Below are 12,778 nucleotides of genomic sequence, written 5' to 3' on the forward strand. Positions count from 1 at the left end.
GTAAAGTCCACTTGTGTTGTGCTTTGTCGTCAAATTGCGTACCACACAAAACTGACGTGTTCAATTCAAAAGGCATAAAGTAGTGATTTAGACCATTAGCCCCTCTGCACAATGTTTACCCAACGTAAAAAAATAAAGCGAGCAGAAGCTTATTCTCTACCGAGTCCTTTTTGCAACCACTGGAGTCACCGTCTGGTGTCGAACCAGAGCGATACGTCCATTTTACACTCGTGGTTCCAAGTGTGTCGCCTGCCAAACTCAAACTGCCACTACCTCAATCCTCAACACTGTAACACACAAGAGTGTAATGGAAACACAGAGGAACTGCTTGTTAAGAGGATGCGCAACAACAAGTCGACATGATTAGTCAAACATTCAATTTCTTTGCAAATAGCTCATACATAAAACAAAAAAACGTTGATTTGCATGTCCTAATTTCTCCAGACAGAGAATAACTAGACTTCTCGTTAATTTGCATTAGTATTCAAATCCCATGCTTAGTCATTTCTTTGTATTTCCATCTCAAGACACTTTATTTCTGTGGGCCGCAAATTCCATGAAGAAACCACGACGACATGCAAATAATGTCGCTTTTTTGTCCCTAACACGTCAACTTCCACTCCAAGAAACAGCACAGTACACAGGAAAATGAATGCATTTCATATCAAAGTACAGGTAGTAACAACAGATTTAAAAGCAAATCAAAGAATACGATTATCTCATAGTTGAAAATTATGAGTAAATGATGCTTTTCAGCAGCCATAGGCATAAAAGAAGCTCGGACACATTGTTTTGTTTTTTGTATTCTAAAACGACGACCAAACATAAGGAGACTGATTGATTTAGTCCTTTGTCTTCATTGTTCCTTGGTTTATTTCACAAACCCGCAAAACATCGCACATCATTTACCTACGTCTTAACTACAATTAGTAGCAACAAGAAGTTTCGAGCGAGTGCAGCAGCTGCTCCGGTCCACATCAGGGCGGGTTCTTAAGTAAGACCGAGAATGCCAAATTGTCCCCTTCAATTGGAAATTAATTCAGTGAAACTTTGCAGTGTTAACTGCTTTGAGTGGCCATAAAGAGTCGGAACGAGCCAAGTAAATGCAATTACTTTGAGTATTTACAAGTATTTACTTTACTTAACGTTGAAATTCAGCAGGAAACAACAACAAAAACAAAACATTATTCCATTGACGCGCGACTCAAAAACTAAAAGTGACTATGCAGCCAGTCGCACAATTCTTCATTTAACTTGATTTCATTCTTCCCGGCGCTGAGATGTCACGGCGGATCAAGTTGGACTGAAGAGGACGCAAATTGTGTTTGACATTTTCATTCCATTCCATTCTGTAGTTCACAAAAAAAATAATTAAAAGTCCACAAGTCTTGTTTGAAGGGGTTAGCACGGGTTAAGTGGGAGGGCAGAGATATCAAGAAGACTTCCATCTCCGAGCAGTAGCATTTGCAGACAGGGAGACATTATTTTCTCATCAGGAAAATCTTATATTTGCACCCCTGGGGACTGCTCCTTGCAAAAAAAGGAAGCGGAGACGCTATTAGTCATCCTGCAGCAGTACAGAAAGGCAGTATATCCCATTAAATCATTACTTATTATAACTAGACTTTTGATGGGGAGTGATTATGGGCCTCTATTACAGCTCAGCGGGGGTGAAGCCAAATTATTTTGCACCCCGCTGTGACACTGGTAAAAAGCAGAACATTGACTTTCCCTGTTGACTTAAATCTGCTGTCATTGAAATACATGTTTACACGATAAACTGCTGCATGTCCTCGTTTAGACCCGGAATTAACATTTGTCTCAAGGGATTTGTTGGGAGAAAAAAAAAAAAAAGGGGAGACGTTATTTAGGGATAAGTGTTAAGTGAACGACTGTTCACACCTGGCATTCAAATATGCCACAGATGTGTCTCCTTTCACCACATGTGACACGATCTGCCTTCACGTCTGCTCTAATCCAACACAAATTGACATCAGATGAGTCTGCTGTTGTGTGTTTGTGCTCGTGTGAGTGACAGCTACAGAAAGGAAGGGAAAAAAAGGAGCTGAGTGAATTAAAGATGTTTATAATGAGAGAAAAATCATGTGTTGCTCAATGTTAATATTGTGATATAGAAGTAAGAATTCAGCAGGTCAGAGGACATCGCTTGTCTATAATCCAATAAAGTCTTCATGCAGCTCAGTCATGTGGCCACATGTGTCCACAAAGCTCCTCCAAATGTGGTTTTTCTAATTGGGTCTGAGGACACTTAGAGGACACACTGTGTACTTAGTAGGGATGCAACAGTATTCGGTATTTTACCGAACAGTTTGGTACGTCCTGTTCGGTTCAATACACAACGGCGAACAACGGTATTTCGGTAAGTTTTGGCTCGTCACAAAACGTTATCAAAACCTTGTAAAGCCTTGCGGCAAGATCCACTCTGGAGCAGAGACACAAGAGCAGCGCTGCACTCAGTGCCAAAATCCTACTTTTCTGACGCTGTGCTGAGCCGCGATATTTCAGACATAAATCTCACCCCCAGAAGCCCCCAGTGTTGTGATTGGCCAGCGTAGAGCCTTCTCAACTGTCTTGTGATTGCCCAGTACCCGGAAGTGACATATTCAGCACACCCGCTCTCAGAGGCGCAGCTCCCCCCTCTGGAACGGTGGATGCACTGCTACTCATTATCAAAACATTGTTTTAACAATGTCTAAAAATAGCTTTGTCACGACTCCCCGCCGCAGTCCCTTTTTTGACTTTGACCCAGAGTCAGAAGACACTGTCGCTCATGAAACACCTCCACAACGGACGTTATTCTTCTTCTGCGGTTCAATGTACGCAACCGGATGTGCCCGGACTAGTGCCCGGACCAGGAGGATCTGCTGTTCAGGTCAGGAAAACCGCTGTTTACGTAACCGGACCAGGTTTTTTCCGAGATCTCGCTGAGCCCGAGATTACAATAAAACACAGCGTTCTCAGCAGTGGCTGAACTGTTTGTTTCGAAACTTCAGGGCTTCGTAAACAAGTAATGACGCAGATACACACTAAAAAACAGCGTTAATTGGAACTTCCGGTCTAGGTCCGCTTTAATATGAAGCTTTCAGGGTATGTATGGGTGGTCCCTCTCTAGTATTTATTTGAAACTCAGGTTACTCAATGTACCAATCAAACTGAATAACTGAATTAAAATGTCTCACATCACGAGATGAGTATTGTAGCCCAAGAAGGAAACCAAAATAAAACACAAAAATCAATTAAAAAAAAAACAAAAAAAACTAAAACCAATTACTTTAATCTGTCTGAATAGGGTATTTAATTAACTTGTAATAATATCCAGGGGCCACACAGAATAGTGCAACAGCTAACATTGAAACCCAGCCTCATAAAAAGAGAGAAACAAACAGTATACAAATGTGGTTTGTTTGTTGACGAGTTATTAGAGATGAGTCAACAACAGATTTAGCGAAAGCTGGCGCACAGACCCTTGGTATTGGCTGTGATTTGAACTTGGATTAGACTAGATTAAATAACAGGGTTAGTACTTTATTGTTATTTCAGGCTTATATAGATCATGACATGAATCAAGAAGGCATTTTTTTACGTACATTGTAAGATCACACGTGAGGCTTGTGAAATTGATTAAAAACACAGTGAAATCATTTGAATAAAAGAGCAAAGGTTTAAGTGAGCAGATCAATGCCACGTTCATGATAAAAGTGAGTTTTTCCTAATGAGTGTTTTACTTCTTCCCTGTCAGTTCATTGAGGTAATGTCATGTTTTGTTAAGCAGTATTTTTGTTTTGTTTCGTTGAGCTCTTTTATTGGGCCCAGAGTTGCACTTGGAATCTTGACTTCCCGGACAATAAATCCTTTTTATTATGTTATCCTTTGTTCCTTTGACTGCTTGGTCCACAACAGTGAGCTTTATGTGTGGAGTAACAAAAAAATGTTCTCATTTATTCCAGATGCAAAAAAAAGAAGCAGAAAACAAATTCAGTGTCTTGGAAATTGAATTGTTTTGTGAGTTGTGGGCAGGACAGCAACCCCAAATGTTCTTTATTTAACAAGCAACAAATAAATATATCCGTGTGTTTGGACGTGTACGCTGTGATCTTGACCTGTTACAGGGCATTGAGTGAAGAGAGGCTCACAAAGGCTCCCCCTTCATCTGCCTCGTGTCTTTGCCTTTGAAAAACACTCTTGTTTGTTTACTCCTCAGCCTCAAATTGTGCGCGATGCTTGGTTAGATTTCCATCAGGATCCGGCTGGAGGTCACTGGAGAGGCACAACCTGGGTCCTGTGAAGACTTCAGCTGCCTATCTTTAGCAGAGCAGAGCTCTAATGTAACCACAACAAAAGCCTCAGCGAGGATTCAACGGGAGTGTATCGGGGAGGGGGGGAGGGAGGGGGAGGGGGTGATGATTCTCATTCCACAAAAGACTCAAAGACTTAATGATATCCTCAGATAAAGTTCTGACAACCCATTTTTTTTTTTTTCCACACAAGGCTTAATGAATATTTGATGGAGTGTGAGTATGAATCAGCCTGTGAGAAAGAGTTACTTCTCCAGTCTTAAATTACTTCTTATATTACGGCGGAACAGGTTTTTAAAGAAAGACGCTCTGTTGATGAAAAACATCTCAAAGTTGAATCGATTCTAATCATATAAATCAAAAAATGGGGAGGAGAAGGGGACGGCGTCAGGAAAACGACACATAATGTTCACAGGCTATTTCAATTATGCACTTGGTTTAGCTCATACCATCTGTTGTTATGGGGGCACCGCCCATTGGCTAACTTCAAAATACTATTGCTTCATATTGTACAAGTGTCTCATCGACATGTTGATCTCCGTTTGGAGCTTGTATCCGATACAAATTGACATCAGATGTGTCGGCTGTTTGGGTTTGTGTGAGCGACAGAAAGAAAGCAAAAGCTCAACTCCCGTCGCTGTAACATGAAACAATGATTTTATCTTTAGCAAAGAAAAGAAACTGATCGATTTGATGCAGATGTCATGATGTCAGTTAGGGTGGCCATTTCCATGACACCTACATTCGATTTAATGGTTTGAGTGTTTTTTCAGTTTCTATGATTTTCCAGTTTCCTAAATGTGAATATTTTCTGGTTTCTCTGACCCATAAAAACAAATAAATCATCAAAACCGAAATAATTTTAGTTTGTGGACAAAAAAAACAAGACATTCGAGAACATCATCATTTCCAGGTTTGAAAGAACACTGATCAACATTCTTTCAACTTTTTGTCCAATATTATGGACCAAACAACTAATCAATTAATCAGGACAGAAATCAATCAATGAAAATAACAGTTAGTTGCAGCATGAATATCTATAATGATTATTGACAACAAAACATCTCTTTCAAAAACTGACAACTGAGAACAACAACTTACCATCTTAACTAAAGTTGCGTCATATCAAGTAAATCAGTGGTTCTCAAAGTTTTGATACCTGAGGGCCAATTTAGGAACCCAACATTGGACTGAGGGCCGCCCAAAGGAAAAAAAAACCTTATAATTTTAATGACCAGATTTCAGTTCTACAGTTTACACTTATTGGTCTGTATCCAGTAATATCCAATAAACATTTAACAAGCTTAGTAGCTCCTGGATTAAAACTATCAACTGTAATTCATTGCGGGCCGCCAAAAATGTTTCTGCGGGCCGCCATTGGCCCAAGGGCCGCACTTTGAGAACCAATGAAGTAAATGCATAGTTCAATGTCTATCCGCAACATTTCTGCCCTTTCCTGGCAGCATCAGCATGAACTTCTGGTACAAGCTTCTAAAAAAAACAAAAAAACATGACATAATGGAAAAAAGGTACCTGTTGTTTCTGTCTTTGTACCAACAACAAAGCAACACAATGATCATCACTCTTACTTAAGACCAATTACCAGAGGGCTGTGCGGCGAAGCGTGTTTGTACTACGAAGATCTTTGCGTGAACTGGCTTCACAAAACCTAAAGCCTCACAGGAAACGTGCCATTGATCAACAAACTCAGGTTTTCACCTTCATAAAATGAAGACATTTGATGCATTTTTTGCCTCAATTTCCATACAAAATGGGACAGGTTACTTTCTGTCCACGGATATCAAATTCATTTTGACATATGAGTGGATCAATATATTATATCCAATGTTATGGACATTAGGGTTCCAAAGTCCATTTTACTTCAGAGCAGAAAATAATGAGAAAAGCATTAAAAAAAATGCTTTGTAGATAAGAAGAAGCTCCAGAAGCTGCTGCTGCTGCTGATGATGAGACAGCAGGTCAAAGTCTCATGTGATGTTCCACAACGATACAAATAAATGCTGCTGTGTTAATTAAACCCGTCACATTATCATCAAAAGAAGTAGATCCATGAATGTTAAAGAGCATCAGATTAAGTTAGTACAGAGAGAGGCGATAAAGGTCCCAGTGAAGATTAATACGTAATATTGGTGTAATATCTTCTCTTACATTTTATATTCTTTTTATCTGATTGTAACAGTTTAAAAATGTTTATTCTGTTCCCATTTTTCATTTGCTGTTTTCATATTCTTTCTCTATAATCTTTTGTGATGCTTATTCTCTGGCCTTTTTTGTTCCACCGGTGTGGGATCAATAAAGTCTAATCTAATCTAATATGCGTGTGTCAGATATTGTTGCTCATTAATGTTACACTAAAGCACGTGGAAAAAGATTTCTGTGATTAAAGTCAGACTAGATTTCTGAGATGAAAGTCTAAATTCTGAGATTAAAGTCAAAATTCTGATATTGAAAAAAGTCAGAAGTCTGAGATTAAAGTCAGAATTGTGAGATTCAAATCAGATTTCTGAGATTAAAGTCAGACTAGACTAGACCCGGTGTGGGATAAATAAAGGCTAATCTAATCTAATTTACGTGTGTCAGATATTATTGCTCATTAATGTTACACTAAAGCACAACAATGTCTCACATGAGGAGACGCAGAGCTTTTGAAGTTGTGATGTTGTTAATGTTATATTTTAAATTTAGATAATTCCAATTACACACTCTTTTTGGATAATCAGAACTTGGTATCACCCAAATTAAAACTAAAAATTGATTTGGTTTACCTTTAAATGTACACATCTCTGACCTCTGAACTTGATCGTGAGTTACCTTGGTTTTGATTTTATGGAACCACTGTTTTTATCCAAATACACTGCAAAAAAAATTATTGTAATTATTCACTTTATTTTTATTGCTGGTGTATTGCGTGGACAGGGGTTCAGGTCGGGGGTCCTGGTTCATCTTGGACAAGATGGTTGGGAACCACAAGTTTTGACGGTAACATACAGTTTGTGTCAACATCTGTTCCCATGTCATGATGAAACCATTCATTTCCCTTACAGTCACAAAAAAGAATCAGTTCTTATAGCATCTGCATCCATCCGTTGACTGATCGCCATCTTTTGTTACTGCTATAGCTCAATGGTGCCACTATTTATTTATTTTTTTCCCCTTTTTGCTTCAGGCTACGCAGCTGCATGCTTGGCTATTTTCTTCTTTCAAACTGAAAACGATTTTTAATTTTTTTTTTGCAATGACTCCAACAAAACTACCTGCAGATTCCTTTAGGGCAAAACACAATCATCCATACGTGACAAATCAACACATAGTATATGAACATGCCGAGAAACAAATGTGTTTTCAGGAGCATTTAAGGTTTCTTTTTTGTTCAATCAACTACTTCAAATTCTTAGTCAGTGTTTTAATGTAGTGCTGAAATGTCAATAAATAGAGTACATTTATCCTTAGTATAGGTATGAAAGCAGTAACAGCTTTTAATCTATTCCTTTAAAAACCTTACCTTACAAAATCATATCTCAAGGATATCTGCGGTGCACATGCATCAGTATGTGACAGTTAAATTAACAGAAATAGGGCAAAGAGGAACATTTTTCAGGGATATTCTTGGCAGGATTTTAATCGAGGTTGTCTGCGATGGGTAAGAATTTATATATCAATATTGTAAAGTTAATATAATGACAAGAGAATCTATATAAGTGGGAAAAAAAAGATGTAACATTCTTTCTCAGTGGCTGCCCCTGGATTACTCTCAGATTTTAGAGGTCAAAAAATCTTGGGACTATTTCACACCACATAAGCCGGACCGGCCCAAGTCAAAGAAAAAAAAAAAAAAACATACTGGGCTGTGCATGGCTGCTCTGGAGTCAGTGCGAGGATCAGAGTGTCAAGTGTGGCGTAAGTTCGGAGAACAGAAATGGTCCAGTCAGGCTTTGGAAGTTTCTCGAAAAAACCCGTCTCGTGCGACCTCATCTTCGGGATTTAGTGGCTGAGCACTTTACCAATTATGTGAACTCGCAGCTACTCGACGTCAGTTCATCTCTTCAACGATAAAAGGGGGCTGGGAAACTGACGCGGGGGGGGGGGGGGGTGGTCGTGAGTTTCAATCCCCACAGCAGTGATTCTCACAGATCAAATATCAGTCCCTCTGGTGTTTTGCGATGTCGCAATTATAACAATTAACCCTGTATCGCAGACGACATCACCGTAGTTTGTGTTTGCACAGTTTTTGTGCTATCAGAAAAATTCCAACAGTTTCTGAAAGCTGAGAAGTTGCATGTCAAAGTCAACGTGTGGTTATTACGTTCATTTCACTCATGCTTGCAGGAAGCCGGCGAATCACAGTCTTTGTCCCCAGAGAGGAGAGTTTTGGAAAAACATGGTTTCTTTTTGTTGGGGCTGTTTTTGGACAAAACCACTAATCAAATGTTCATCAAATATTATTTTAAATATGTTTAAAACTGTTCAAATGTCAGATTTACCACCCCAAATCTGGTGTTTGTGTACAACCATGGTGTTTTTTCTCAATAAAATTAAAAATTAAACTGTTAATACACACACTATTTCAATATAGATATGTATAGTTATTCTACTATAAAATGGGCAAAAGCACTTTGTTACAGGACATTTCCTGGTTCTTTTATGATTAAAATAAGGAAAACAAATACATTCTGAGGCTTAGGTGTTAAAGGGTTAAGCAACTTTTTAAACAAAGTCAATCGGAGAACTTGCCTTGGCTCCATGTTTTCCATTTCACAACATTTTTTGCCATTGCAGTGATTTCACTTCCAATGTTCATAAGGGCTAATGGGAGGACAATTCTGTTGTATTGGAAATGATTAACATAAAGCAGAGAGAAATTTGCCACTGAGGCGCCCACAACTAAAACTGTCCCAAATCCTCCCAATGATTCAGAGTTGCAAATGAAAAAACTTTCACCATCTGTCAGACCAAATGGAACGAAGAGAAAAATGTCTGCACGCACAAGCTGAAGACGCTCTGCGTGAATCACTGGTGACAACTGATTAACTTCCACTGCCAGTGGTCAGGCTTCTCCACATGGTGGAATTTGTGGCAATAATTTCCTCAAAATTATTTCTTCAGCTGGCTCTGATGAACTGTAAATGAGAAAAACTAAATTTATAAAAATGTCAATAAAAACATGTCATGTTGGAGAGCTGTTTATTTCTGCTTTACGGGAGATTAATATTTGAAATACTCAGAAGTGCTTTGATGCCATGCCTAAAATAAAGTATACAAATGCAAAATTGGAACAGAATAAAAAAAAATATATAAAAAAAATTAAATGATGAGTATTAGGGCCACATGTAAAACAAATGAAATACAAAAATAAAAACAGCATGAATTCTGAGATTAAAGTCATAATTCTGAGAATAAAATCAGATTTCTGTGATTAAAGTCAGACTAGAGTTCTGAGATGAAAGTCAAAATTCTGATTAAAGTTAAAATTCTGATATTGAGAAAAAGTCAGAGGTCTGAGTTTAAAGTCATAATTCTGAGATTAAAATCAGATTTCTGAGATTAAAGTCAAAAGTCCGACACTAAAGAAAAAGTCAGACTAGATTTCTGAGATCAGTCAAAATTCTGGGATTAAAGTAAACATCAGAAAAAGTGCTTACTGTCAGAATTATGATATTAAAGTTGAAATTCTGAGATTAAAGTCAGAAGTCTCAGATTAAAGTCAGAAGTCTCAGATTAAAGTCAGAAGTCTTGAGATTAAAGAAAAGTCAGAATTCTGAGATTAAAGTCAGAATTTTGACTGTGGCCCTAATACTGTTCTGTAGTAATTCATGTGATTGTTCTAAATGAACACAAAAACAAAACAACATGGCTCCTGCACTGTCAGTGTGGAGAGTAGCACCATGTCGGGCAGCGATCGATGCGTCGCTGCACATTCATCAACAGCACAGAGCCTCGTTTGCAAGTTTAACAAGATGTGAGAAAAACATCTGCACCGTCTTTGTTCTGCGACCGCGTGTGTGTCACCTAAATTCATACAGCAGCAGAGGAGCCGTTTGTTGCTACTGTCACTGCTCCGTGTGTTCTTTCTGAATCGCGTTCTGTAGCCGCTAATCGTGGAAGGAATCTCGGCAGATGAAACCTGTGTATGTGACGCTGAGAGTGGAAAACACGATCCACGGGATAATGGCTAAAAACAATCTAAAAACATGTCAACATACATAAAATGATAAACATAGACAGCAGCAGTGGGTTGTGCTTACTTGGTGTGTGCAAGTGCAGTAGGTAATTGGTGAGAACAAGACTTAATTAGTACTCAGGGTGCAACTGTTGCATCTGTACAGGGACTGCAGATGAAAAATAGCCACTCGACTAAGCATTCACCTGCTGGAAACATTTTATCATTCATCTGGAAAAAGATCCAAACAAACCAGCTGGGTTTTTTTTTTTTTAATTAGCAAGAAAAGTGTTTCATGGAAAAATACATTTCCAATTTTGTGTAAACATTGAAAGTAATACGTCCGGCTCACAGGACGACTTTTTCAGTGTCTTTCAAGACGAGTGAGGCCTCCTGTTTTGACAAACTGTCGCTCATGAATTATTGACTGCTAAAAGGTCAAATCTGTGACCATCTTTGCGAAGAGAAGATCAAATCAAAGTAAAAGCGGGTTAAACTAAACGGAAATAGATACGAAAGCTTCCCTTTGTCCGTTAATGTGGTTGCTTCAGAAGACAAAGCAGGAATTACTTATTTTATGAGAAATGTATATCTTTTCAATTTAGAAAAAAAATGGCTGATTTTTTTTTATGAAAAGCTACCTAAATAATTCAAGCAAGAAATTGTTATATATGAAAAAAAAAATCCTCTTGGTTGTTCAGAAAAAAAAACTCACTGGTTATTTAAAAAAAAAAAAAAAAAAAAAAAAAGTCAAATGGATAAGTTCCTAAATTTCAAAAATGCATTTAAATTATTCCTTAAGAGTTTTGCAAATATTTTCAACGGATCATTGTTCAGGGTGATGCTGACTATTATCATAGAACATTTCAAGTCATTTCAAGGTAATTTTTTGTATTTTGAATAAAGTCAGCTCACTGTCAAAGTGCATCAGGGCAAATGGATCATTTCCTCGATTTCAAAAATTAATTATAATTATTCCTTAAGAGGTGTTTTGTGTCTGTTGCGTATGCAAATAAATCCTTATTTTTCTTTACCTAGATGTGGCTAAAAATGATGTTGACATTGTGATTGTGTCATGTGATCTGTTATTGAGTTACAACTTGCCCAGTGGATTTATATGAACAGTGTGCGGCACTTCCTGCTAAAATAAAAGCCAGCTCCTTAACTTCTGCTCGGTGGTCTCTAAGAGGAAAAATACTTTTTGATGTAATGTCCGCATATAATATTTGATAAAAATATTTAAGTAGTTATACCTGAGGGATTCAAATCGACCACTTTTCTGTGTCTGATACAGAGTCCAATATAACAAACTTGAGTATCTTCCAATACCGATATCAGTCCGATATACTTTTTGTGCCATTTCACGTGATTTCAAAGACATAATTATACAACTGTGTCACAAATATTCTTTATAAGGTGAGTGACAGCAAGAAGTTAGCAAATCTCAAGTAAAGTCATATCACAGTGCAGTGTTCTGTTTTAATTTTTCCATTGTTATTTTAGACTGTTTTCCTGCGACGGAGCAGCTCCTTTGGTGTTTGGGATAATAGATAATAAATAAATAAATAAAATCTGCAGATGCTTTTAAAACAATAAAAAAAACCTGTGAGCCTGAGTGGGAGTAAAGCCACGGATTAATTTCTGTCACAACAAAACCTCCGAGCTCTCTGACCTTTCTTTGAAGGTCTCAGTCTCCCCGGACGAAAAACGATTACAAACACATTAAGTCTCTGTTAATGCGTTGATGTTTTTACTTAAGGTCCACCGTGTCCCGTATGACTCGCAGATGTGCTGTCATTTTTTTTTTAATCAGTTAAATGCAAGGGAACTTTGTTCCCATCAATCATCGTCCCGTTAGGTTTGTAACCGTCTCCATATCCTTCAGGAGGTTAAAACACTCAACATCCTTCACTTTTTTTTTTTGGTGAAACTAACTTTTCATCAGAAGCAAAAAAATAAAATAAAAAATATGCGCTCACTACTGCTCACGCAGAAGAATCTCACAGTTTGAGTCGCGGGCTCCAAACAAACCTCAACCCTTTCAGTGTTATTTTAAGAGCTTCTCTCTGTATAAACACAAACACTGCCAAAACTATTCTGCCAAAGGATGTCAGAGATCATTTCTTGTAATTTTGCTTCCCCTCCCCCACTTAGTAGCTGGAAGAGGTGAAAAAGTTAAGTTGCAAAATATTCAGCAATTTGCCGACACATCAGTGAGTCTTTGGGGAGGTCTGTCATGCACCTGGATTTCAGCTCATGAATAACACTAACAAATACTTTTTGA

At 38.0% G+C, this 12,778-nt stretch overlaps 1 protein-coding gene across 1 annotated transcript in view; it reads right to left on the minus strand.

Annotated features, from left to right (window-relative positions):
- The window catches only part of gpc6a (glypican 6a), a gene marked incomplete at both ends in the record, with an annotated part of 189,960 nt that overhangs the window by 37,923 nt on the left and 139,259 nt on the right, over window positions 1-12,778 (minus strand). The window lies entirely within an intron of this gene.

This window comes from Microchirus variegatus, assembly GCF_963457635.1.
Source record: "Microchirus variegatus genome assembly, chromosome: 14".
NCBI lineage: Eukaryota > Metazoa > Chordata > Actinopteri > Pleuronectiformes > Soleidae > Microchirus > Microchirus variegatus.